The following is a 25,452-nucleotide window of genomic DNA, read 5'->3' on the forward strand; positions in this document are numbered from 1 at the left end:
TGATTTTTGGGTGGTTCTCTGTGGAGCCAGGAGTTGGATTCAATGGTCCTTGTGGGTCCCTTCCAGCTTGGGATGTTCTGTGATTATATGAAGATTCCTATCCAGGAAGAAATGCAAGGAAGGTGTACGGCACAGGGGGAAGGACACTGCTTTACAGGGGAAGATGATGAGATTCTTGTAAGGGCAAAGGTATATTAGTAGTATATGGGCTGGGAGGAGCTTTCAGCAGTCACTGAAGTGAAGAGGAGCTGGTCCCCAAGTAGCGGCATGCAGAGAGCTCGTGTCTAGAGCCGCAGGATGTGAAGAGTTCAAAGGCTGCACATTGAGGGCAACCACTACAAGCTGCAAGAGTGTGGCATCCCTCATCCCTCCCAAGTTCAGGCCCCTTTTAAATAAGCAAAATGTAGGAGTTAAGAAAACAAACCTCGAGCAGAGAGTGGGCCGGCCCCTTCCTGTGGCGCGCAGCAGGGGCTGTGCGTCTGGCTGCCTTGTGCTGCACTGAGCGTGGTGTGTCAGGAGTGGAGATGAACAGGAACTACAGGGGAGACATCAAAATCAGTTCCTCCTGATACCCAGCTCTGAAGCTCGACCTCCAAAAGTGCAAGAAAATAGCAGGAGTGAACCTATTGTCACATAGCAAGGCAGGAGATCAGAGTCCTTCTAGCACTGCCTGGATTTGTCATCTAGATGAACGCTGGTATCACTCCAGGGAAGTGTAGGGGGATTATTCAAGTTTCCCACCTGTGTGGGAAGAGTATGGATGAGGGCTTGCTAAAAACCACTGGAAGAACAGCATGTTTTCTGTTTTCTTTTTAAATAGTAATTTAAAAATGCTGATTCATGGAAACATAAACTTTCCACTGAGCTCCCGTCTGACAGGAGTTAGGGCAGGCTGGCCAACTAACCCACTTCAGAATTAGAAAATAACATTCAAAGAGAGAAAAAAAGCAATAGTCAGTGAGATCGTGAGGGCTAAAAACTCGGAAACTCAGCCCATATTGGCAGTGCAGAGGTTCCAGCTACTAAATATCTGATGCAAAGATTTCCTGCTTGGAGGAACAGCCTATTAATACCGCTTGATGTTTTGAGGTTAAATCAATGTGTTGAAAGCTTTTAGATCCTCAGATGAAAGATGCTGTTAGATACGCAGTATATCCACAGAAGGAATCACAGGGTGTGGTATTACCGTGGGGCAAATCTCCCTGCTCGAGGACAGCAGATGTTACTCCGAAGCTTTGCTGCCCCTCTTCTCGAAAGCAGTGCCACCACCTCCCTCTGCAACGGATGGGGCGATAGCTGCTAAAGGCTGAGCTGGGAAATCTTGAGCTATTTTCAAGTAATAATACTTCTTAAGTCCCTTAGCTCACTTTTGAGACTCTTAATTGATTCAAACCAACTCTGTCCTTTTCTTACTTTCTTCTTTCCCCAAACCAAACCTTGTTAACTCTAATGTATGTCTGAGCTGTCGAGTACATTCCCTTGTGGTTCACGATGACTTCCAGAGTTCCTGGTGGGGAAGTGTACACAAGTTGTTTTATTTAAACTGCATGACTAGAGGTATGCCCTCTCTCAGTCGATGGCACACATTTTCCTTTTGAAGTCTCTCTCTTTCTTGTACCTGTTACAGCGTGCCAGATCTGCTGAGTGGCAGTTCTGCATTCAGCACAGAGCAGCGCAGGTCTGCAGATCTGAGCTGTGGCACATCCACTGCCTACTGTCAAAACCTCTTTCCTTTCTGAAATCCCATGGAGATGTGGCTAATTAAAGGAGATCCCACCCACCCACCCCCTGATTCATATTGGAGGCCTGAATCTCATTTGGATCTTATCATTTTGGGGGAGCTCTCAGCATACACAGAAGGGTAAGCCTGCTTTACCCACTGCCTTGCAACAGAACGAGGGTGCAGCATGGGAGCGTGTTGGGCTGTGGTTCTCCTGCAGCTGGTCAGGACAGCCTTCATGTGGCCGGTCCTACTGTGGGCAAGGAGCACTTCTGCCTGCTTCTGGCCCCCAGAGAAGGGAATGAGTACCATTAGCATGATGCAGCAGAGCCTCAGCTCCCAGAGCTGCTCCTGGCCCTTGTAGCCAGACAGCAGAGAGCTCAGTTACGTGCTCTAAGAGCAGCTACCTATTTACCAAAATGAAATGGTGCAAGTCAGATTATCCCTTCCCGAAGGGCTTTGGTGCATGCTCTGAATCTGTGAGGCTTCCTGACGTGTGTCGGGTTGTAGTTTGTGTTGTATTAGGCGCCCTAGCAAAACTCCAAAGTCATCTTCAGTATTACATCGCCCTTTCTGGCTCAGGAGCCAATGTGCGTTAGGACCTGTGTTTCTTTCTGCTTTGGTGATGATGTTGAGTGAAATAGGGTCCAGACTTTGAAAGCATGTGGTTTGTCACTTGAAATTAAAATCTAGAAGGCTGATACTCCCCCTCCCCAGCAAAAATCCCGCAGGTCAATCAAAGCCAGACTTTGTCAGCATCCAGCTTGCTGCTTTTAAATTCGCAGGCAGCCTCCCTATCGTTTGCAACTGCAGCAGCTAAACTTCTCCGCAGAGCAGAAATCACTTCGCTGAGCCAAAAACCGGCCAGACCCTCCCCCCCCCGGGGTGCAGGTGGGGCTCCTTGCTCTGTGCGTGGGGTGCAAGCCCTCAGCGCCCCCCTTTTCCCCCTGCCAGCATCCAGCATTTGCCTTTTTTTTTTTTTTTCCCTTGGCGTGCGCTTTTTTTTTTCCCCGATTTTTTTTTTTTTTTTTTTTTTTTTTTTTGCCTTTCCTTTTTCCCTCCCTCTCTCCGGAGGAGCCTCCACAGCCCTGATTTGCTGCGGAGCGGCGGAGCGAGGCTCGCCCTAGGCAGAGCCGGGCTGCTGCTGACGCGTGGCCGCCGCCGGGAGCAGCTCCGGTGCCACCGCCACCGGTGCCACCACCCCCGGCACCGCCACCAAGGTACCGCGGAGCCCCTGCGGCACGGGGAAGCGGAGGGTATGCCGGAGGGGGGGGGGGGGGGGCGGTTGCAGATTGCACACACCCCCCTCTGATTTTTTATTTTTTGTAATTTTTTTTTTTTTTTTTTTTTGAAATCCACCTATTTATATATAGCGGCAGAGAAGCAAGCCTCGCTCCCAGGAGCCATTTTTAAGTTGGCAGCCGCGGATGGGGGGGGACTGTGCGGGATGCCGGGGGGGTGCTGGGGGCCTGGGGGTGTGCGGGATGCTGGGGGACGCGGCGAGCGGTGCCCCCGTGCTGGGAGCCGGAGGGTTGGGGGGGGTGGGGCTGCGCCGCTGCGGCTGGGCCGGAGAGGCTGTGTGTGTGTGTGTATGTGTATGTAGGGGGGGATGCAATTTTATTTATATTTAGAGCGCTATTTCTGTAGGAAACTTCACCAGTCGGCACAGGCGCCGCGGGGGGGGGGGGGGGGGGGGGCGTGGAGTGGTGGGGCACAGGCGGAGCCCCCCTTATCCTCCCCGTGGGGCGGGGCGGTGGGGGGCTGCCCCCCTCCCCTTCTCCCCTCCCGTTGCCTTGCGGTGGCGGGGGGGGCTGTTTCCCTCCTCCCCCCCCCCCCCCCCCCCCCCCCCCGACCGTGGTTTCTGCAATGCGGCGGGTGTGGTTATGCACGGAGCTCATCGCAGCCCCGGCCCGCTGCAGTGCCTGCGCCGCGCCCCCCCCCCCCCCCCCCCCCCACGCGCCCCGGGGTCCTTTCCCACCTTCCCTCCCCGGGAGGCAGCGAGGTGTCCCCCCCCTCCTTTACTCCCCCTTTTGGGGGTCCCAAACGCCGGGTTGGGGCCGCCCTGCGGAGAAATCACGCGTGGGGGGCTGCCTGTCACTCCCAGGTGTGGTGTGGAAGTGGCGGTGGCCGGGGGGAGATGGAAAAATAAAAATAAAAACCCGAGGGCATCCCCTGGGAGACCCAGCCTGCAGATGCAGGGGGCTCCATAGCTCTTTATTCTTCCTTCAAAGAGCTGAAACTTTGTCAGATGCAGGGAGCCTGAAAACTCGCACCCCTATCACCGCTGCAAGTAGCCAAGTGCGTCCGATGTGGCTTTGCAGTTTCCTGATTTATTTACTTTTTTTCTTGGAAGTGGAGGGCGTCCTGCTTAAAGCTCTGAATGCCGTTTTGCAGCCTGTGCTTGTGTTTGAGGCAGAAAGTATTTCCTGAGCTCGACGTGCATGTCGGTTGGAAATAGAAGGAAAAGTACCTGCTTCATTGGAAGTCTTTTCAGTCAAAATAATTGCAAGTCACAGGTTGCACTTGCCAAAGAAAATCTCTAGGTTAGGTGTGTCCCACGTGCGTCTGTCTCTTTACAGTGCGGCAAGCTGAACTCTCGCCCTTTCATTTTACTTTTAATAATATCAATGTTTTCTTTGTCAACAGAAAGTGAAAAGATTTGTATATATCTAAAAAGTATCAATCTCACAGAAAATGAGCAACTAAGCAAAATATGCTTTTGACCAGTAAACATTCATCAAATTTAATCAAGTCTATACTTCTCCTCTAAAACTACGGAGAATAGCTCCTCCATGGAGCAGAGTATGGAAAGACACATGGTCTGATTTTTAGGGTGGTCCTTTGGGGACCCAGGAGTTGGGCTCGATGATCCTTGTGGGTTCCTTCCAGCTTGGATATCTGTAGTTCTATGAAAGCTCAAGCTCGTCTTGCCGCATCAGCACTGTGATTGAATTCACCGGTCTTGTTGCACCTGTACGTGTACTCCTGTGGTACACAGAGAGGTGAATGCTGCCGTGCTGCTCTCCTTGGGCTGGAAACTTTCAGCTCTGCTGCTGGGATGAGACCTGCATGGCAGTGAGGGGAGAAGACAGCTCAAGATCCCCGCGTTAGGGTAGGAGCTGTAGGAAGTTTATTTGCAGCACTGCCCGAGCAGGAGCGGAGCCCACGGCACGCCACAGCCCCGCTCGCTGCAGCAGCAAACAACCAGACGCAGTGAACTGGCGTGCATTAAAAATGCATTGCCTTTATTTCATCGGGCCAGCACGGCCCGCGCCTCTCCCCGAGCTAACTCCGCGCAGCCGCATCCCTCCCATCCCTCCGTCAGCGAGGCAGCCCATGGCCTTTTTCCTCCCCGGAGGCTGCTCCGCGTGACGGGGAGCTCGTCGGATGCATGTCAGGAGCTCGGCCGATGGGAGCCAGCCTCTGCGGTGGGCAGGTTCAGCCTTTGGGAGGAGGAGGAGAGGAGGAGGTGGGGGGCAGCAGGGTGGGGCACCCCTCCCCAGCATCCTGGGCAGGGCAGGGCTGTGCCTGTCTTCGGGGGAACCGCAGCGAAGCGGGAGAGGGTTGATTTTAGTTTGGGTTTTCTTCTCTCTTCCGAGAAGGAGCGAGTGAAGGTGAACCTCCGACTTACGTATTCTTGCATTAAAACAGGGTGAGGTCTTTTTTTTTATCTGAAGGGGAAACCTTTTGATGAGAAAGTTACTGCTCACAGGTTTTTATTTGAGCTGAGATTTTATTTATTTATTTATTTATTTTTTATAGATAATACAAGCTCTGATGGTAGGCTTGACCCACGATGGCATGCTCTTACCTATGTTTTGTTAGATTTGTTGTCTGGTGTGTTGGTTGTGAATTCCTTGGGGGCAATGCATGGCGGCTTTTTTAAATATGTAAAATGTCACTTCTGTGTATTTCAGGCATGATCCGGAGTTAACAGAAACTTCTTGAAATGTGTTAAATGTGTTATTCACAGCGGGTGACATTCAGGCTCGTTTCATGGAAATCTCATGTACCAGTAAAGGGCTGTCTGTTGTCTCAGAGAAGACATCAAACCATTTATAAGTGGTTATAAAAGAATACTTGTTTCTCATGAGATGAAGCATCGTCTTTATCTCCCAAGCTTTAGCATTATCAACGTGAAAGCATTTATAACTGTTTTTCACATTGAAATACATCCCGCAGTGTGAATCTGTGTACGTTCAATGCGCGTTCACTGTGTGCTGGCCTTTGAAAACAAAGGGTTGGTCCACGCAGGGAAGGCTCTTTCATGAATCTGCAGGAGCTGTGCTTTTCTCAGTGTGTGTAGTCTGGCCCTAGGATATTGTGTTTTAGCATCTGACTTGTCGCATTTTTAACTGGAAGTATGATTGAAGGGTTTGAATTGTCAAAGTGTTTTGTTCAGACATAATTTCTCTCTTATGAAGTGAAAACAAATGTGTGTGTATAACTGAGAAATATGATTGCTGTCAAATAAGCTGAAGATTAAGCTGAAAACATTTTTATTTTATTTTATATTTTTCCAAAGGATCACGGTGGATTGTTTTTATTTGGTACAAAACTTAGAGTTAGAGTATGTAAAGTGGTGTTACCCAGAACTAGACTTAAGGAAATATCACTAAGCAGTTCGAATCAGTACCGTAAAGGAAATTTTTGAAAGAGGAGAAATACTGAAAAGATAGGGGATTATCTTAGTTTTATAGCATCCTTCTCTTAATTTTTAATCACCAGCATTTGCCATTTCTAATGATGGGGTAGTGGTCCAGGTCTAGATATGGATGCAGATGCATAGCCCTTACTCTCGCATTAGCTGGCTGGAAACACCCAAAGAGAAATGCTTGGTTTCTCTGGGAAGATCTCCAGTCAGTGAAAGGAACAGCACCAGCAGTGGAGAAGAGGAGCATAACCACTTGTCTTGGCTTCAGTACGAGAGTCCTATAGGCCCTTTGCTCCTGTGCCTGCCATTATCGGTAGTTGTCACTGTAAGCATCGGTGCAGAGGAAACTCAGGAGGATTGCTGAGAACTAGATATTCATGGAGAAATGGGTCAGTATTTGGGACAACCGAATTGATCTGAGACAATGTGCCATACAGACAGCCATCTCCCTATTTCCTGCTCCTTTCCTGAATAAGTGATGTCATGCGATTTTGAGAAATTGTCAGCTTTTTGTCTCTGGAGCAAAATGAAATCTTTACTTTTTATTTGGTCTTTATTTGGCTATATCAGCAGAGCTGCTCGTTTTTAAATAAAATGGATAAAACCTAAAAAACAATTATATTAATTTTCTAAATCACTTACAAATCTATTTGCATTCTACAGGACATAGTATATGAAAAGGCAATACATAAATGAAAGTTTTAAAAGCACATAAAAATAAAAAAAAAAAAAGGAGGAAAAACCCTTTTTATATGGACCCCTTCCAGTTTTACCCTTTCCTTTATAGACCTTGGAAGTACTTTGTGTGCCGCAGACAGAGAATCCCTTTCAGTGGCTTTGCTACCTATCAAAAGTGATCTGTTCGCGAGCCGAGAAACAAAAGCAGTACTGAAGTGCGTGTGAGGATCACCCACCAGATGTTTGATCCCGCTGAGGAAAGCCTTTAGCTTGGAGGGTTAGAGAAGAATGTGGAAGCCAGGGACTGGGAACGTGTGTGGGGGGGGCAAGGGGTGGAATAAATTGAAAGCATCTGTGGATATAAAGAAAATTTGGGGAAAGGGAGGGGAGTATTAGCGAGATGCAGTGCTGGCTACATGCACGCACGCATGTATTGGTATGAAATGTGTGCTTACTGACAACGTAGTGGAAGTGATAAGTCATTGCACTGCCTTAATGGGTTAGAGACAATGGACAATGGTTGCTGTTGCGAGTTAAAAACCCAGCTACCAAGGCACAGCGTGCATCCGTCCGTCACTTGGCTTTTACTGCAGCCTGGCCCCCAAAGCAGGGGCTGGGTTTTGATCCCAGCAGTACTGGCTGGGCTGTGGGCAGTGAAGGGCGAGTTTTTTTGACGTGGGCATGAATGCCTTGCAGGCTCTTATTCGGAGCTGTGTTGTTGGAGGACAAGCCATGTGGTGGGGGAGAGGAGGGGAAATACATGCCTCCAGGCCCCTAGCAGAGCAGTGGCTTTGCCTGGCTCCCCAGCTGCCCTCTCCCCACCTTCATGTGTCCCCTTCCTATGGCTGTGGTTACCACTGGGGTGCCCCTTCACTAGGCTCACCAGTTGAGTCCCTAGGGCATTGCTGATGGCAGTGGAGCAGGAGTCCCTGGTGAAAATCTCCTTGTTTACTCCACGTGAGCATGAGGGCAATTATGTGTAATGCTTCCTGGTTTCCTAGGACATACTGGCTGCAAATAAAATCTCGTTTAATAAGCCAGCAAATGCAAGCAGGCTGTGAAAAAAAAAATGCTCTACCGGACCTAGGAAACATATGTTTATGCTAGCTGAGAGACCTGTTCTTGCACCCTGACTCGTGCCGGGTGGCGTCTTTGTCTGCGAGCCTTCCCACGGAAATTGGTAAGCCTGCCCATGAAGCAAGGCTTGATCCGGGTTAGACAGAAACATCAAGATCCGACCCTACAAACTGTAGCTTAGGTCAGGAAGCTGTAATCTCTCTGAGGACCCTGGAGATGATTACTTCACCACGTCTGCTGAATTCATCACTGTTTTCTTTCAATTGAATTACAGCTGTTGCAGAGCAGGGCTTTGGGCATGCAGCGCTCGGACCCTCAGCTCCCCAGTGCTATGGGATTGCTGCAGGTACCCCACAGCTGCATGTGGGTGGGTACCCGAACGTATGCATCTGTGCACACCCAAACATTGCCATGTGGGAAGTGTGTGCACCAAGAAACCCAGTATCTCTGGTTTATTCCTCATAGGTGATGCTTAACTTTACGGTATCAGTAAATATGAGGTTTGGTTTGAAAAAGAGAAAAATGTGTTCTCAAAAAAAAAAAAGTCTTTTCAATTTTTCTAGATGGTCTTGGTAGCCGAGGCACTGCACAAATTAAGGAGCTTGCATGGGGAATTTGGCATCTGTGTTGGCTGGAGGGGTGCAGGGATGGCTGGGAGGAGTGCAGGATGACCCAGCACGTCACCCTGTGCCCCAGCAAGGAGTAAAACAAAGGTTTCAGTCCCACTTCAGAGGCTGGCACTAAACAGCCTCTTGTTGAGTAGTTTTCTGTAACAGGTAACTAAATTTGTCATTTTGTTTTTCCTGTAGTTTGCTGGTTTAACCATTTATCTCTCTAGGCAATTACCAGTGTAAAATCTTGGGGAAAAACAAATACAGAATGGCGGGCCCAACTGCAGGGATTAAAGATTAAATGAAATTGCTGATTTTTATGTTGGAACTTTCATTTTCCATTTTTTCTCTCTGGTGGATCATTCCAGAATACTGAAAGTTTTGGTTAATTATATGTGCTTAAAGGAAAACACTATAATGTAGTTTCCATGTACTGGAGCATTATTCTTGTACAGCTGGAGCTGGCAGCTTTTCATTCCCTTACCACCTCCTTTTTCTCCTAAAAATAGCAGCATACTACAGTGGGATTACAGGAGAGGCAGAAGAACGTTTCCTGAGCAACAATTTTTGCCGGATGGTAGTTGAGGTAACACCACAATCAGATTTTGGAGGAGTCAGAGGGAGATAGGAATAGGAATAGATTGAAATTGGACAGAGGCAAAACGGGGTGGAGAGGATGAGGGTGGTGGGTGGGAAGCATACTGTAGTGCCACCGAGATGTGCTGGGCTATGTCACAGTCTGCCTGGGGAATCGGGAGAAGCCTCACCACTTGAATCATTTAGAAGTTGCTGAGACAGAGCACTCAGCAGCACAACGTGGGGAACAAACTCACGGCGCACGTAGGAGACACGGACAAAATGACCTAATTTCCATCTCTGATTTTTATGATTTATTAAAGAGTTTTGCAGGCTTTCTTCTAGCAGGCTTAGAGATGGAATTTGAGGCACGGCAATTAGGAGAGTCCTTTAATTCTGTGCCAGCACTCTGTCAGCGTTTGATCACTTACTTGCCGCGGTAGCATGCGAAGCAGCAGCAGTTCTCCACTGCAGCACACGCAGGTAGCAGATGGGCCCTGCTCTGTGTTAGTGCCCTGGTTTTGTCCTGCACTCAGTGCCACTAGTAGTGTAGGTAGATTGTATATGTATGTATAGAGACTATACAAGCATGTGTAAGAAAAATAATGTATTAATGTTTTAGAGTAGACATCTGGAAAAAGTTACAGTAAAAAAGATAGTTCCCCCCCACCAAGAAAATACACTTACCGTGCCACCCTCTTTACTGACACCCTGGAGAACTAGAGAATAGTTGATTTGTTTCAGTTTATTGCAGTCCTGGGAATGCCTTTCTGCCCATAATGGGTTAGCGAAGAAGAGCCAGCAGACAATGTTGCCCACCACACTGGCTGGCCAGGACAGGAGAAAAGGCAGCGCCCAGCTCCTCCATGAAAGTATTCAACTATATTCGACTTTCTGTCCTCATAAACTGCGTGCCTACTTGCATTTGTATGTAATTAAGTGTGCCACACAATTAATTATTGCTATGGTAAAATACTATTATCACCAATTTTCTTTGAAAATCCTGCCTTTCTCTTGAATGTTGGTGTCGAGGTCATTATTTCTGCTCAGTATCCACTGGCCAGAATTCTTGCAAAACCAAACCAAAATACCCAGAATTTCACAATGTTTAAAGTTCAAAAGTATTTTATCCTCATTTGCTACTGGTGTGACACACATTTCTTGACTTGTCCTTCAATGTGTGAACCCATAACTATTTTTCTTAGACTCATATAATACATAAAATATGAATATTGTACTTTGCAGCTTCTCTACTAACATGGTAGTGCAGAGCAGTAAAGCCACTCCTTTTCTCAGCCCGAGGGGACAGTGATTGAATTAAGGATGCTGAAGTGAAGAATAAAAAAAAAAGTTCCTTCTCTTTCAATTTTTACCATCTTCCTGCTGCTTTGCTATTGGAAAAGGCATAAAATGTCTCTTTCCAGTATATGGCAAATGGCTTGGTTTTGGGGTTAACCCTGGAATCAAAGCAGTTGTAGTTTCTGCATTGCACTGACCAAAGCAATACCAGCAGCTTCTGCAACAGGAGTGCCTGTATCAAAGCAAACTCTCTGCCTTGTTTTGTACTTGCTCCCTCTCAAGGTTCACTTTTGTTTTTGCTTATCCCCTGGGCAGACACAATTGTTGCATTTTCCACAGCCCTTTGTTGTTCTGAATCCCCTCACCACACTAGCAGTTTGGTTATTGCTCTTTATTTTGGTGTTTGCCTGCGTCTTGCATTTTCCATGGTCTAAAGCAATGCGTTCTAACTCTTGCTGGTGTTTCTTCTATCTAATAGCAAGGTAGCTGGTATGAAAGATGTCCCCTGTGACCTTCTGATCCTCAGATGTTATTCTGAAGAATGCAGTCAGTGTAGTTACGCTTCCTCCTTCTGACCAGTTTGTGGAAATCGATACAAATGTTTAGTACCTCTGCAGACTTGTATGAAATCTTGTTCTCCTCTTTTTTCAAAGTAAAAAATGTTGATGTGTAATAGATGATGCAGTAACGAGCCAGTATGCGCATTATAAAGTTACAAATTACCATAAGAAGATATGCCATTCTTTGGCCTCCAAGCAGTTATAAAGGGATAAAATAGATGCATTTAGTTTACTAAAAATGCTTTGCTACATTCTTTTAGGTCACGCCAGGGCTCTCTGTGTTCCTAACTCACAGAATTACAAGTTTGCTTCCTTAGTAGTGTCCTCTGTGCCTGTGATATTGTTGAAAGAAGAAAAATCACTGCAGGATAGAACTTGGCACACAAATCAAGGACTCAGCCAAGGAAATGCATTGTCTGTTAATTTTCTAAACAAAACTAGTTCAGCTGAATGCAAGTGCATTTGGCTGTTTTGTATCTGGTTTCCACTGGCTGTATTTTGATTTTTGTAACATAGACATGATAAGCAATTATTTGTGCTTATGTGGCATTGTTTAAAAAATACTAGTGGTTAAATATTTCTTAATTAAATGTTGGCTGCTGAGCCTGAAAGAAACTGTTCAGAAATTCAGAAGGGGTAGTACAAACATTAACAAGAGTCTGAATAAGTGTTGGAGTGATAAACAGGATTATTTCCTACTTAAAAACATACCAGTTTGAGAAGTTGGCTGGGAAAAAGCCACTCTTCGATAGGGCATGTTTAAGCCCAACATCTTGAGATTCTCGAGAGAGGAATCCTGCTTTCTAGTGGTGTTTGGCCTTTGTTTTAAGACCTTGTAAAATCTACTCTAACCTAGTATTCTGAAATTACAGTATATGGAAAACCCATTTTAAGTTACTGTGGAAATTTTTAGAAATTTATTTCTTTCTGAGCTCTAGTTAAACATGCTCTAGGGAAATTATTTATCAGTAATATTACAGAGATATGAAATTACTACTGAAGTGCAATATTTAATGTCACTTAAGATAGCAGCTCTGCAAACTGCATGGTATCTTCAGGAAATGGAGCGGTGAGGCAGGACAAGTTTTTCTGTTACTCCTGAAGAATTGGCATGTGCCGTTGCTGGCAGTGGGTACTGGAACGGCCCCAAAGCCTGTTATGTCACTCCTCATCGCAAGGAAAAGGTAGCTACTTGAAAAGTTAGTGGGAACTTGGAAATATGTACGGCGTTCCATGGGGAAATGAAGGAATGACTGATAGCAGGTGAGGCCTCCACTCACGCGTGGGTGAAAAGCTCCAGAAGTCCTTCCTGCCAAAGCCCCTTCAAGGTGCAGATGAAGCCCTCAACAGTGTTTCTGCCTCCTTCCTTGCAAAGCGCAGTGTTTTCTATCAGTGGGTTTGCTCAGGGTCCTGCCATGCTTTGGAAAACCTCTGCTAAGCTATGAGTGAGCGATGGAGGACGAAGGTCCCGGTGCCCTCCTTGCTACAGCGCCTACAAGGAGAACTGTTTCACCCTGGGACGCTGCGGATCCTCCTTCCCCACCTCCAGGTTTCCCTGTAGTAGATCTTCTGGTGGGTAGCTGGCTGTCTGTGCCGCTTGATCCTTTGTTGTAGACACCATGAAGATTAATAATTCAGTTTGTCAGGTGAAAATTTAAATTGCAGCAGTCACACCTCTTGTAGAGTTATCCTGTGATTAAAACTGACAAACAGTTTTCAGTGAAATGTTGTTTTTGCATGTTCCTAACCTTTCAAAGCATTTGTGTTTGAAGCTTAAACGTGCCATCTGCACTCTTCAAAATTCACCTTTAAAAGTATGCTTAATATAAGGAGGGAGGAAAGTTTCACCTATGGTTTAGAAAGAACTGAAAGTGTGTTTGTTTCCACTTGAAATTTTGACCCTTCTTGTCTTGCCACTAGGAATAAGCCATAGCTGTCCAAGCTTTGAATTTTTACACCTGTCTGGTGTGATCTCTTCACTGAGGAGTCATGCTGTTAGACTTGATGAAACCAGAATGATTTATCTTCTGGTAGTCTCCCAAAATAGTCTTAACAGTAGTTGATAAAGGCTGAGCAGTCAGTGAAATATTTTGCAACATTAAAACTTTAAGGCATTTAGCAGAAAGTTGGGAAGAAAATCAGCAACCTCGAGCAGCAGAATAAAATTTAAACTGAGTGCGTTCCTTTCCTGTGTTTCCACTTTGTTTAAATGGCAGATAACTTTCTGCAAGGGCGCAGCCTTCGTCTCATATGAAACCAGCCTGCAGCTTCAAAACCACAAAAGCTGTATCTGAAGAGCTCGCTTTATCTCAGCCACGTGAGGCAAAATGCAAGGCCAAAGCACGTCGTGACTCCCAAACATGTTAAGAGGAAACAAGAGGGAGGCTGACCTGCAGCCTTCCAGGGTTTCCAGCAACAGGCGACACAGTTGCTTCAGGGCCGTGTGTTATTGGGATTGCTGATGGACGCTTGCCAGTTGTGTTATGAATGGATCTTGCTTGCTGTTCGCAGCGATAGCACTGCGGCAGCCAAGTAGACGTTGCCCTGCTCTGGAACAGATATTATTTGGAGACGGGGGGGTGGGGGTGGGGCTGTTCTGCTTTGTGGGATCGAGGGTGCTGCATGTGGTTGTCCAGCCTTCAGACTGAGGGTAGGGGAGCTTTGGACTCTGCAGGTGTCTCAAGCTGTATTTCCATTGGGGCTAAGTGTAACATGAGTTTGTGGATATTCAGTGGGGTCTTCTTGTTGCAAATTTGCAGGGGTTGTGGATCATCATCCTCCTGAAGCCTGTGGTGCGTGCATACCGGGCATTAGGCTGCTCCAGCCTGGTCTGCTTCATTGTCCCAGTGAGGCCATGCAATGTTGTAAAAAAAACTACAGGGTTCACTTCAGACGTCCTCTCATTTTTTTTTCAACTGGGAAGCCAGTAATTTTCTCATAAAATAGTGTCCTCTTGAACACTGCAGCAACAGCATCCAACAAAAAAGTTGCCAACCATCTCTGTGTAGAAAGGTAATCATTTACATGAATGTGAAAAACAGATTTTCAAGACCAAATTGCTAACCCTAATTTAGTGTTGCAATCCAAAGTAAGATGCTTGGTTTTTCACTGTGTTTGTTCAAAAGATATTTCCAAATCCTAACTCTTTCATTGTAAACTCTGGGCTTGCATTGAGGAGCTGTGTAATTCCTGGTGGATACGCAGTTCTTGGCAGTGGATTTGCCATGCAAAACATGTGAGCACTTGTAGCTTTTACCCATCAGTCTTCAAGCCCTTTGCACTCCACCTATTGGCACTATAAAAAGGTATTAGTTTAATTACTTGCTTGTTTAATTTCCTTGGTAAAAGATGAGACAACTTGTAAGTACATGGAAGGGTTTGGGCCTAAAACCTATAAGTGTAAGAGGCTTTGGTCCTAGCCCGTGGTCTTAGAAATTGGAAAAAGAGCTTTTTAGGGACTACTTAGAATGAAATGATGCATATTAGTGCCATCCCTGAGTGTGGCAGCTGGAAAGTTTAATTATAGGCTGGAAAGTCAGTTAGGGATTAGGGAAAGTGTTAGCAGAAGGGGTGAATGTTACTGACAGCTGTTTGCTGTAGGCCTCAGAGAGGCAGCGGACGTAAAGAACATAAATAAAGAGCAGAGCCAAGCATATACAGGCTTTGAACACTCAGGAACTCCAGGTCACTTGTTCCTTGACACGTGAGCCTGATTGGTGTGAAATCATTTTAATGGCTTACATGCATAAAAATGGGGGGGGGGGGGAATTCACATGTTTGTTTAGGAGCCTACTGCATGGGCGACATCGTGTTTGCTGCTCGAAAACAGCACCTGCACTGAGGCCAAGGATAAATGTGGAGAGGATGAGGAGTGAGGGGCCATGTCCACATCAGGCGAGGGGCATAGGCCCAGAAGAAGGATACCTGTGCGATGAGACATCAGGTGCTGGGGACCTGGCACCCTAGCCGCATATGTTTTGGGGCATGCGCTTAGCCCTGGCTTTACTCTGGTCTCAGCCAGCATGCAGGTGGTGCCTGCTGAGACCACTCCTCATTGGGAAGCAGAGAACAGGGGATGGGGCTGGAGATGTGCTTCAGATGTGCTTCTCACTCCCACTGCAGTTAAAACAGGGTGGAAAACACATGTCACTGAGCGTGGGGTTCCCCGTTTGTAAGCGTACTGCGACCAGTGTTGCAGACCTGCACCGCTAGTTTGAAGGAATAGTCCAGATCTTTTCACCTGGAAATATTTCTGCATCTGCCTAGCACACCTGTAAGTCCTGTTGTGCAGCTCACGCAATGGTGCTGAGATCGGTAATGTTACGAATTGCTAGGACAGTTACGGCAAATACAGTGTTAAAAATGAATCATTCTTTTCTGTCATTTTTTTCTCAGGATTGGAGTTTTTTCATTCAAGTACATTTGGTGTGGTCTGAAAATAGCTTTTTTTCTTCTTCTGTGATACAGGTTTTTCACTATGTATGTTTTGTTAGAATGAGGAGGAGTCGGGAGGGATGTGTGCCAGACTTAAGCTTGCTAGGTGCATACGTGACTTATGAAATCTGCTTTTTAACACACTGCAGTTACCGGAGGCCATCCTTGGAGAGGACAAAGAATGATAACAACCACCTATGGAAAAAAATAAAAAAATAAAAAACACTACAAGGAAAAATACAGATTTTTTTTTGGGGGGTGCTTTAAACAGACATGTAATAGTGACATTTCAGTGGATTTTCTATTCTTACGTAGAAAAGTAATAGCATATATGGAGAAGTTTGGATTTATCCCTATTGGATGTGAATTTTAAGGCTGCCTTTTACTCAGCTGCAGTAATAGATCTGCTCCACCTCACAGACTGCTGTGGCCTAATGGCATACTGTCCTGAGCGTTAACGGAATAAAATAAGGAATAGCTTTCCCTATAAAGTCAAGCTAATTTGAGTATTTGACGTTATTTATAACACATGTAATAATTTTATAGTTGTACATGATCTTCTTTGACAACCAAAACTTGTAGAGCACAAAAATGTGTGTCTAGTTTAATAAGATACAAGTGTCCCACATGAGGCTTATGAATGTTGTGACACCATAGTTGCAAAAAGGCAGTAACTCAGCCTTCCCATACATAACTCACTATGACTGATAAAAATTAATGTATGGCTGCCGTATATAAGATAGTACAGCTGGCTTCTTGAAAAAGAGCTGTGTGATATTAATACCAAACATTTGCAGCTTTTGCATGCTTGCCGATTTCAGCTCCAGCTCTGTTTGCTGGTGCAGTTAGGTGGCTCAGTGTCCGCCTGATCTGAGTTTCTGTCCTCACTGGGCTCTGCATGCACTCACGTGAGCGGGGACAGAAGGCTCCGGCCAACATCCCAAGCTGGGTCAGTATTGTGGTGCTGGGGGACTGCTGGCGCTGTGGCCAATGCCACTGCTTTCTGCTTGATGGGAAAGGACAAAGGTATTTACACCTCTCTTTCTTGAAGAGGTTGTGTTCCTCAGGGAGCTCTCTGGCATTGGATAGAAATGCTGGACAAGAATTCACAGCAGGCGTTTCCTGTCCTCAGAAGTGTGAGCAGAGACAGAAAAAAAAAAAAAAAAAGCTAATAAAACGCAGTTCATTTTGGGGATGGTGGACTTATATATTTCAACCTGTTTTACTTACAGTTATGTTAGCATAGGTCAAGCAACGCACTGAATTGCAGATGAAATAATAGGAAATAAAAAGAACCCTCATCTTTCTGGACACAGCATGCTTTTATGGGACCATAAAAGATTACAAATAGGGTAAAGTGGGGAAGTGCCTTGGGTGTGTGTTTTGGGAGTTTTGCCCTTTCTTTTATGCTTGTATGTGGGTGTGCGTGAGGAAGACAAGAAATCCTTAACTTGCTTAGTGTGCAGGCTGCTAATTTTTTTTTTTTCCAGTTGATTTTTCTTCCCCTCAGCTTGGAAAACCCATTAATTACAGCTGTAATTCTGAGACTTAGATGCCGTTCAGGGCACAAAGGCCCCTGCCGTGTTTCTGGTCTTATTTAGTACTAATGGATTAGACAAAAATCTCAGAACCCCACCCTGAAATCTTGCAAGCTGCTTTTCTTCTTAAGAACTCCTGCATATCCAAGCCCACACTTGTATCTACTTAAGCCAGCTGGAACTAGCTTTTCTGTTAAGTTTTCAGCCGCCTCAATGCCAGCCATTGTCTAGCATCTAGTTTGCTACTTCCATGAAGTGGTATCTTATAGTTGCCTATCATCGAGTGCCTTGGTCTCTTTGACCCAATGGCACATTGTCTGCTGTGATGGAAAGAGCAGATGTTCTCCTTGGTGGTATCATAGGTTCAGTTTTTGTTCCTTCTTGGTTCTCTCTGCTGCAGTCTCTGCAGAGGGCTGTATGGTCTGTAACTGCCTGGCTGTGCTCCTGCAAGATGTTTGGACCTCATACATGTCCTCTTGAATTCCTCTCCACTTTTCCCTCTGAGTGTTATGAAGTTGCATCCATTGCATTGTTCCCAAAATACTTCTTTGCTCTTGCACTGGAAGGATGCAATCAGAACGATGCAGTTGCTTCATTTGCAGGGACATCTATGCTTCACCTGCTTGAAATGCTTGGGCAGCTTGCACAAAAGATAAGAAATCAACATCAAATCTGTTCTTGAAATACAGGTTAAAAGAAACCCCCTCAATCAGTCTTTTGGTTTTCCGTTTTTCATTGGTGAGTTCATTTCACAAGCATTTCAAGATGCCCTGATTAACATGAAAACACAGTCTTTAAACACCATTTAACTTTTGGTTCATAAGAGTTGAACCAAGCATTTGCCAGCATATTGGAAGGGAGCTGACACTTCTATTGCAAATAACTTTTCCCCACAAGCACTACTTGTGTTGAAACAGTTTGAGTTCTGGCTTCCAGCCATAGGTTCACCAAAGCATGTTACAAGAAGTGACAGGTAGACAGAAGTAATACATATTTTAATGTGCTTGACTCGGCTAGAGACCATAAAATGGAATAGACTTTCCTTTGCTTTGCTAGCAGATGTGAGCTTGCTCCCAATTTATTAATAAGTTATGGCACTGCCAACACTGCCACTCGGGTCACCTTAATGTCCCAGTGGCTCTTGAAATCAGATAAGAAATTGGAGTTCCTGAAGTGTTTTTTTTTTTTAAAGATGCCATCAACTCTTGTGAAAATGTGCTGAAGTGTCAGCCCATCCAAACAATTGTTAATGACTCTAACACCTGCCCAGTACCAAGGTGGGTATTTCTTGAGTGTTTTTTTCAGCAATGGACGGAAGCTATAAGTGAAACTGGAAATATTTCCTGTTGGTATTCCCTTATACTTTAATAAACAAAAGAGTATCATGACTTGAATATACTTCAGATACCGGGAGCCACAGTTGTTCTAACATAAATCATGTGCAGTCTGTCACTGAAACTAGATCTTGTACATCAACAAATACTTTACTTGTTTGAATGATACTGGGCTCAAAAGAAGGAACTCCATTATTTGATTTTTTCCATTTTACGTTTAAAAATATCTACCCAGTAGAATTTTTTTGCTTACTTTTTTATTGAATATAATGTAGTTAAGATGGCTTTTTTCCGCTTGGGAGATCTTTAGCCAAGAGTTTGTAGAAAACAATGTAGGATTACAAATAAATCACAGGTTAAAACTAAGTTGGTAGTGTCACAATATTGTGAAGATGGTGAACTTTCTAATACTGGGAGGCAAGAAGTATTGTTTTAAGACACAAAGCACTCTTTACAATCTATTCAGCACCAGTAAGTTCAGTTGATCCTCAGCTGAAAGTAGGGTTTGGATACTATTGCTCAGAAAAGCAGTGGACTGATCAGAAAGAGAATAGAGGAGGGGGAGGAGAGTATAAGAGAGGGGTAATAATAGGGTTTGCAAGAAGAGGCAGAGGAGAGAGTAGTCTAAGGGGAGAACAGCAGCCGTCTGCAAGCTGCAGAGCCATTTCACACATCCACCGTCGTCAGGATAAGGAGTAGTGTGCTTACATTTCAAGTAGGAAGAATTAGGTCAGACATTTGGGAAAATTTTCCTAAACAGTAAGGTGAAGGAGTCAATGTAATAAATTCCCTGTGGGGAATATGGAAACTTCGTCATTGTGGGACTTCAGTAGCAAGTGGCATAAATAGATACCACACTGAGTTTAGAGAAGGGATTTGGAAGGGGACTGTGAAGACACTTTAAAGCGATGAGTAGCCTGATCCAGCACATATATGATGTGCTTGTTTTGTTGTTGTTGGTTTTTGCCTACTTTGTATGGCTATCCGTCCACCCCCCACCAAATTTTGGTGGCTGCTGCTGTAGAAATATTTAATGCTTTTCTGGAGCTGGGAGAAGGATTATTTACTTTTTCTTCTCTGCAGACTTTGTTAAAAATAATTTTGTAAGTGTAAGGATGGTTTGTGTGGCCCCAGCTGTAGCGAGAAGCATGCATGTAGTGCACGCTGCAGAAAGCAGAGTCAGACCCCAGCTGCAGGGCACCACTTCCCCAGGGCATTTATGACATCTAGGGAGTGGGTGGATTACTTCATTCATTTTTTAGTTCAGATGTAATAACCATATGAATATTGGCATGGAGATTTCTGTCCCCACAGAAAACAGGCTGCAAAACAGGGGAAGGAGAGGTGAAATTCAACTCTGTCCATTATCTGGCATCAACCATAACTACTAGAATACATTTTTGGTTGTTGAACTACAATTTATGATGAAGTAGGGAGTAATTCTTTCTATTTTCTGCATGTTTAGTAACTCTTGAGAAGGCTGAATTGTACATTAAGATACCAAAATTGTTTGATAAGTTAAACATCAAAATTACAAATGCCTTCTTGGGCAAATCTTTCCTGTAAGGATTGAGACAGTTTCCTTATCCCAAAGCTTCCATGTAGTGCAGAATATAAATAAGTTGAATTTCACATGCTGTGATCTGGAGGGTGCTGAAAGAAATGGATTGGCGTAAAATAATCAGCAGATATAATGCACAGCAGTCCTTTGTCACATGCCCAGGGATACTTGCATTGGCTCCAGCACGAAGTCAGTGGGAAGGATGGAAAAACTAACAGTTTATGTACCTATGTCACTGTTTTGGGCACTTTCCTGGTTAATACAAGTGACAAGTTTGAAATTCAGCACACGGAACAGACACTGAAGTCTGTCACTTTATTTCTTAATTGTAGGATTCTTCCTTAGATTAAGGTAGATAGGAGCTACCAAGTTAGTGGTTTTTAACCTTCAAAGCATGCAATCAAACATTAACCAGGGCTATCTATAAGAAAAAGGAAATGGGAAAGGAAATGATTTAGGTTGTATAGCCATGTATTCCTGAGTTAGGAAATACCAACATCTAACTTAATTACCTTCATTTCTAGTTTCAAATAATCCGCTTGACGTAGAATCAATTAAAAAAAAAAAAAAAGTTCAACTCCTGCTGACTAACTTAAAATTACTTCCAATAACTTTTTTTTTTTGAATCCTCAATGATTTAAAAGCTGTAAAGAGCTTTCCTTCTTCCTTCTATTCCAAGTTTGTCCATTATTTCTCCCTCTCATTCTTGTGACTAAGCTGCATCACTGCCAATTTCTTTCTTATCCCCTCCTTTCTCTCTCCCTACACCATTTTTTCTGACTGCTGTGCAGTGGGGCACTGCAAGCCACCTGACTGTCCTCATTGCCTAACCCCTTCTGTCCTTTCAGAGCTGCTGTCACTTCTTCATGACTAAGTCCAAGATGACTGTAGATGTTGAGGAGGAATTGCAGATTTGGTGACATCCATCTTCAGAGTCAGGATTACATGATGTAATTGGAGCTGTATATGCAGCATATGAGGGTTTGATAACTGAAAATAGTTAAATCCCCTTTAAAGATAGCAGTTTTCATTGTCAGGCAGTATTGGGTGCTGGTCTTCACCTTCTTGTGGTTTAGAGCAGCTGCACAGATGATGAAAGGTTTTGGCTTTATTGGGTTGTTGTGAGGATACAGTATGCTTGCTCTTAATTAGCTGTGGGTTCATCGTGCAAAGGGTCCTCAAGACATAACTACTGTGCATGGAAAAACATGTGCATGAGCTCCCTGTGTTTTGGAAACGTGCAACTAAAGTGGCCCCAAAACACTTAACTGAAGCATAACCAAAGCTGGGAGAGAATCCCGCTTACTCAGTGGTTTTACGTTAGATTGCTCCGCGCTGCAGATGCCTGGATCCTCCGTAAATATCCTTGTCATCTGTGCATTTATTTCCATGATGACCGACTTGTTCCTAGAAGTCTGCACTCCCACTGCACCATCTGTAGGGCTTGGTTTGCATCCAACAAACTGTTCAACAGCTGGTGATTTGGGGAAGCTGAACGGGGAGAGCTGTCTTTTTGACAGTGCACAGGCAGCGGGGCAGACTGCTGATATCTGCGCTTGAGATTTTTGGGAGGGTCAGGGGACACTATGAAATGCATTTTTGCATTTCTCCCAGTTTGATCATCCGTTACGTTTCTGTCTGGCTAGGGCTGGAAGCATGCTTTTGCAGCGACAGTGTTAACCTGGTGTCATGGGCTCGCTGCCTGTGCCAAATGAACGGTGGTTTTGTAGTCTGCAGCAGGCAATAAAGCGTTGGGGAGTGTGGGGGTCCCCAAAGAGTTTTGGTATAAAAAGCTGACTGTCTGATGCCACGGCTTTGGTTGTTTAGACTCGCAAGGATTTAATTTGTTTGGGAGCCAGTGGTTTCCTGACGTGGTGCTCCCAACTGGAAAGTCTATCACTTGATATCGCAGGGTGTGTTTTACGTTAAAAAGCAAAGTGAACACCCAGGAGGTTAAAATCAAAATACAAAGTGAATAATCCATTTCAGAAAAACAAAAGTTATTACTGCTAAACACACTATCATGACTTGCAATATAGCCTGGCTGCAGTGAAAAATGGGATGTAAAATTAGTGTGGTATTTGGAGAAGAACAGAGCCAAACGAAGGTGGAGGGCTCTAGGCCCCAGGCCTCAGACCGCTCCACTCACACAGAGCACCCTTTATTTAGGTAGGGCCCAGTGTGGATTCAGGGTTTGCTCATCTGTTTTATTTTTTCACTACCTGTAACTTCTTCCTTCCCTTTGTGCCTACCTGAGTTTAATGTTTTCCTGGTTATTGTAATCCTGTGTTCACAAAAATGCCTGGAAAGCAGCGTGCAGTTCCCCAGTGCTAATAGGGGATGCCGTGGAGTAGGTCTCTCAAACTGCCAGGCTTTCACCCTTCCTCTGGGACTCGAGGAAAAAACAACTGATATAAACAAAATAAATACAAAAAAAAAAAAATTTAAAAAGCTTAGTTCTTGGCAGATTTTCAGAAAATACTGCAAAAACAACAATTTGTAATATGATAATGTGAAGATATCTTGTGATCTTCTAATATGATACCGTGAATACTCTTGCAAGTAGTGGGCTGGTGAGGGCTTAGTTCAAGGGCGAGCAGCCCTGTGGGGTTTGTTCAAATGCCACTGCATAAAACAGAGCAAAACCAACTCAATTCTTCTATGAATTCCAGTTACTAAATGCCCAGGAAATCAGAAAAGCCATGCTGGCATTTTAAGCTTATATTCTATCTTGTTTGTTTGGTTGGTTTTTTGTTTGTTTTACTTCATGGGCTTTTCCATTATCTGAGCTGGAGATGACTGGTGGGACAGAGCAAGAAGCCCGTGGAGGAGAAGGGCTTGATGCTCTGGTCTGCACCTTGCCTGTCTGATTACTGTCTTCATGTGAGATTGGGAGCACAGCCTGGTTAGGTACTGTATGAAACAGAAAATATTGTGCACAGGTGCTACAGCATTTTGGCCTGAGGGTAGAGTGATAATCTGCCACACCTGCCATGTGTCAGCAACTTCTGCAGCTCTTTCTATTTTTTTTTTAATCCAAAATCGATTCTGTTTTCTGCTTCCTATAAGAAAATGCGAACTTTAAAGATCTATGCCTGAAGCACGCTCAGGCTCTGTAGCATTCAATGCAAGTTTTAAATAGTGAATGATGCACAAGGGACTGCATGTGAATGTTTGGCTCCAGAGCAATTCAGAAAGGTCAAAACCTCATGTAAATGTAACCCAAGTAATCAAAGTCGCTTCTCTGCAGAAAATCAGGGTATGCCATTGAGGGTTCTTTCATGCTGTTTTAGTTGAGTATTTATCAATCAGTTGTAATCACAACACTACAAGCAGCTTTGCTGTATTTTCTTTTGCTTGGATTATTTTTTTTTTAACTGAAATGAGGGAGAGGCAAGGTTGAGGTTGTTTATGTGCAGTTATATCATGATCAGCATCTGTTGGATGCTGCTCTAGTCTCTGTTATTGTCCTTCTCCTCCTCGTCATACATCTGCTTCCCCCCTGAACCCTGTAATTCCCCACTGTTTCTCAGTAGACTCTGGGTGCAGGGAAGGGTGCAGCAGCAACTGGAGACCTGTATAGAGAGTTTGGTGGGTGTTTGGCAGAGTACAGTTTCCTTCTTCCTCTGGCAAGTCCCTGTCTGGCTGTGAGGAAAACTGTTTGGATCAGCAGGATGGGGAAAAACAGCACAAATATTTATGGTAGCCTGATTTTTTTTTTATCTGTTCAGAAATTAGGGTAACCTGGGGGGTGCTCTAGGTGATAAGACCCCAAAAGGCAATCTGGTGTATTCAGGGAAGTGTGTGTTGGTCATACTCATTGTAAACCTTGTGTGCAGGAGGGACATAAGAATTTGCAGCCGTTCTGGGTTTTATTGCTGTGAAGAACAAAAGAACAAAAACAGGGCTGAGTAATTTCACTGATTCATAGAACTGGAAGGTAAACAGGAAATAAAGTTGCTATCCCGTTCATCCAGTGCTCTGAAGTGGAAACAAATACATACATCTTGTGAATTTGGAGTTGTCACCCCAGCTGGAAAGAGTAGCAAAATCAACAAAATGTAAATGCTTATGCTTTATAAAGTGGGAAGCAGAGAATTTTGATGCTGCTCTTTATCTGTGCGTAAGTTTCCAGTGGTGACTGCACACGGCTATAGACAGCCTCTTCTTGACTGTTGCTGTAGTTGGTATGCCATCTACACTAAATCCCACTCGATGCCAATCAAGTTCTTGCTCTGCTGTGAGCAAATGCTTGATTATTTTCCGTCTGTAAGAAGCTTGTGTGTATTGCAAGGTTCTTATCAGTTCCCCTCTCTCCGTTCACTTTCTCAGAGTAAACAAATTCAGCTCCTTAAACTTTTTTCCACTCATCATATTTTTCTAAGCCTCATACCATTCTTCCTACTCTCTTTTTGACACTCTCTAATACATACTTTTCAAAAAATATGAGGCCCAAAATGAAATACAATATACCATATATTTCTCCCTGGTGCTGAAGAAGGCAGAATAGCTCCAATAGCAGATCCCAAAATGAAACTGGTCTTGTTTAATGCGTGACTTCAGACCCTTATGCTGCTTCATTCCTGCCACCTGGCCGGTTATTCCTCATAGCTTTTCAGTTGTGATGTCCCCATTCTTGTTGCAGTTACTGTTACAGATTGCAGTCCGATTCAGCCTATACACGGTTTTCTTTCAGACTGCTTTCCTGGTGTTAAAGCTGACTGAGTATTGCAGTAGCATGCCCCAGCCTCCCTTGGTGCGATGCTAAGCACAGCTCGGGTACTCGCCATTCATTCATTAATGCTTTGGAGTGGGCTGTGATACCTCAACTGATGCATTCTCACAGGTTGTCATCATGCTACTGATAAGTATTCATGGCATAGGGTTTGTTTTTTTTTTAATCGCTTGTGCACCCATTTTTTAAAATCATTTAAATTGTTTCTGTGGTTTGTTCATGAAAAAGTCATGTGGTACTGGTTTAAAAGCTTTACTAAAGATAGGCTCAGTCATCTGCACTGCTTTTTCCACTTTCTTTTTATCAGCTGGGACAGATGCCCTGTCAGAGAGAGCGAGAGAGACATTACATTAATTTGACATCACTTTTTGATAAATTCATGTTGATTTTATTTTTTTTTCTAATCACATTATTTTTACAGGATTGGAAACCCTTTATTATTCCACTGACTTCACTGTTGTTAAAGTACACTATAATTTCTGTCTTTTTCATCCTTACTTTCCTTTGTAAGATCAGGTTGGGTCTTTTAATTTCTTTTAGACCTTACCTGGCCTCTCTGGCTAATGGTTTATGGATGGTTGCCGGTAGTTCCCTAAGCACTGTAGGGACATTTTCAGTGCTTCCTGCTGACTTGAAAACCTGTAATTTACTGATGACTTAATCTCCTCTTCTTTC

The 25,452-nt window shown here is 44.4% G+C and overlaps 1 protein-coding gene across 28 annotated transcripts in view; it reads left to right on the plus strand.

Moving 5' to 3' along the window:
• Window positions 1-2,591: 2,591 nt before the first annotated feature.
• EPB41L3 (erythrocyte membrane protein band 4.1 like 3) overlaps window positions 2,592-25,452 on the plus strand; it is a 98,270-nt gene continuing 75,409 nt past the window's right edge. For 15 of the 28 annotated variants that reach the window (XM_040550085.1, XM_040550086.1, XM_040550088.1 and 12 more), the window contains exon 1: window positions 2,809-2,976. The gene's annotated coding sequence lies outside the window, so the exon portion shown is untranslated. Of the gene's footprint in view, window positions 2,612-2,753; window positions 2,977-5,241; window positions 5,373-25,452 lie in introns of those variants that run through there. The other 13 variants (XM_040550079.1, XM_040550087.1, XM_040550091.1 and 10 more) reach the window with 8 other exon arrangements.

This window comes from Cygnus olor, chromosome 2, assembly GCF_009769625.2.
Source record: "Cygnus olor isolate bCygOlo1 chromosome 2, bCygOlo1.pri.v2, whole genome shotgun sequence".
Taxonomy (NCBI): domain Eukaryota; kingdom Metazoa; phylum Chordata; class Aves; order Anseriformes; family Anatidae; genus Cygnus; species Cygnus olor.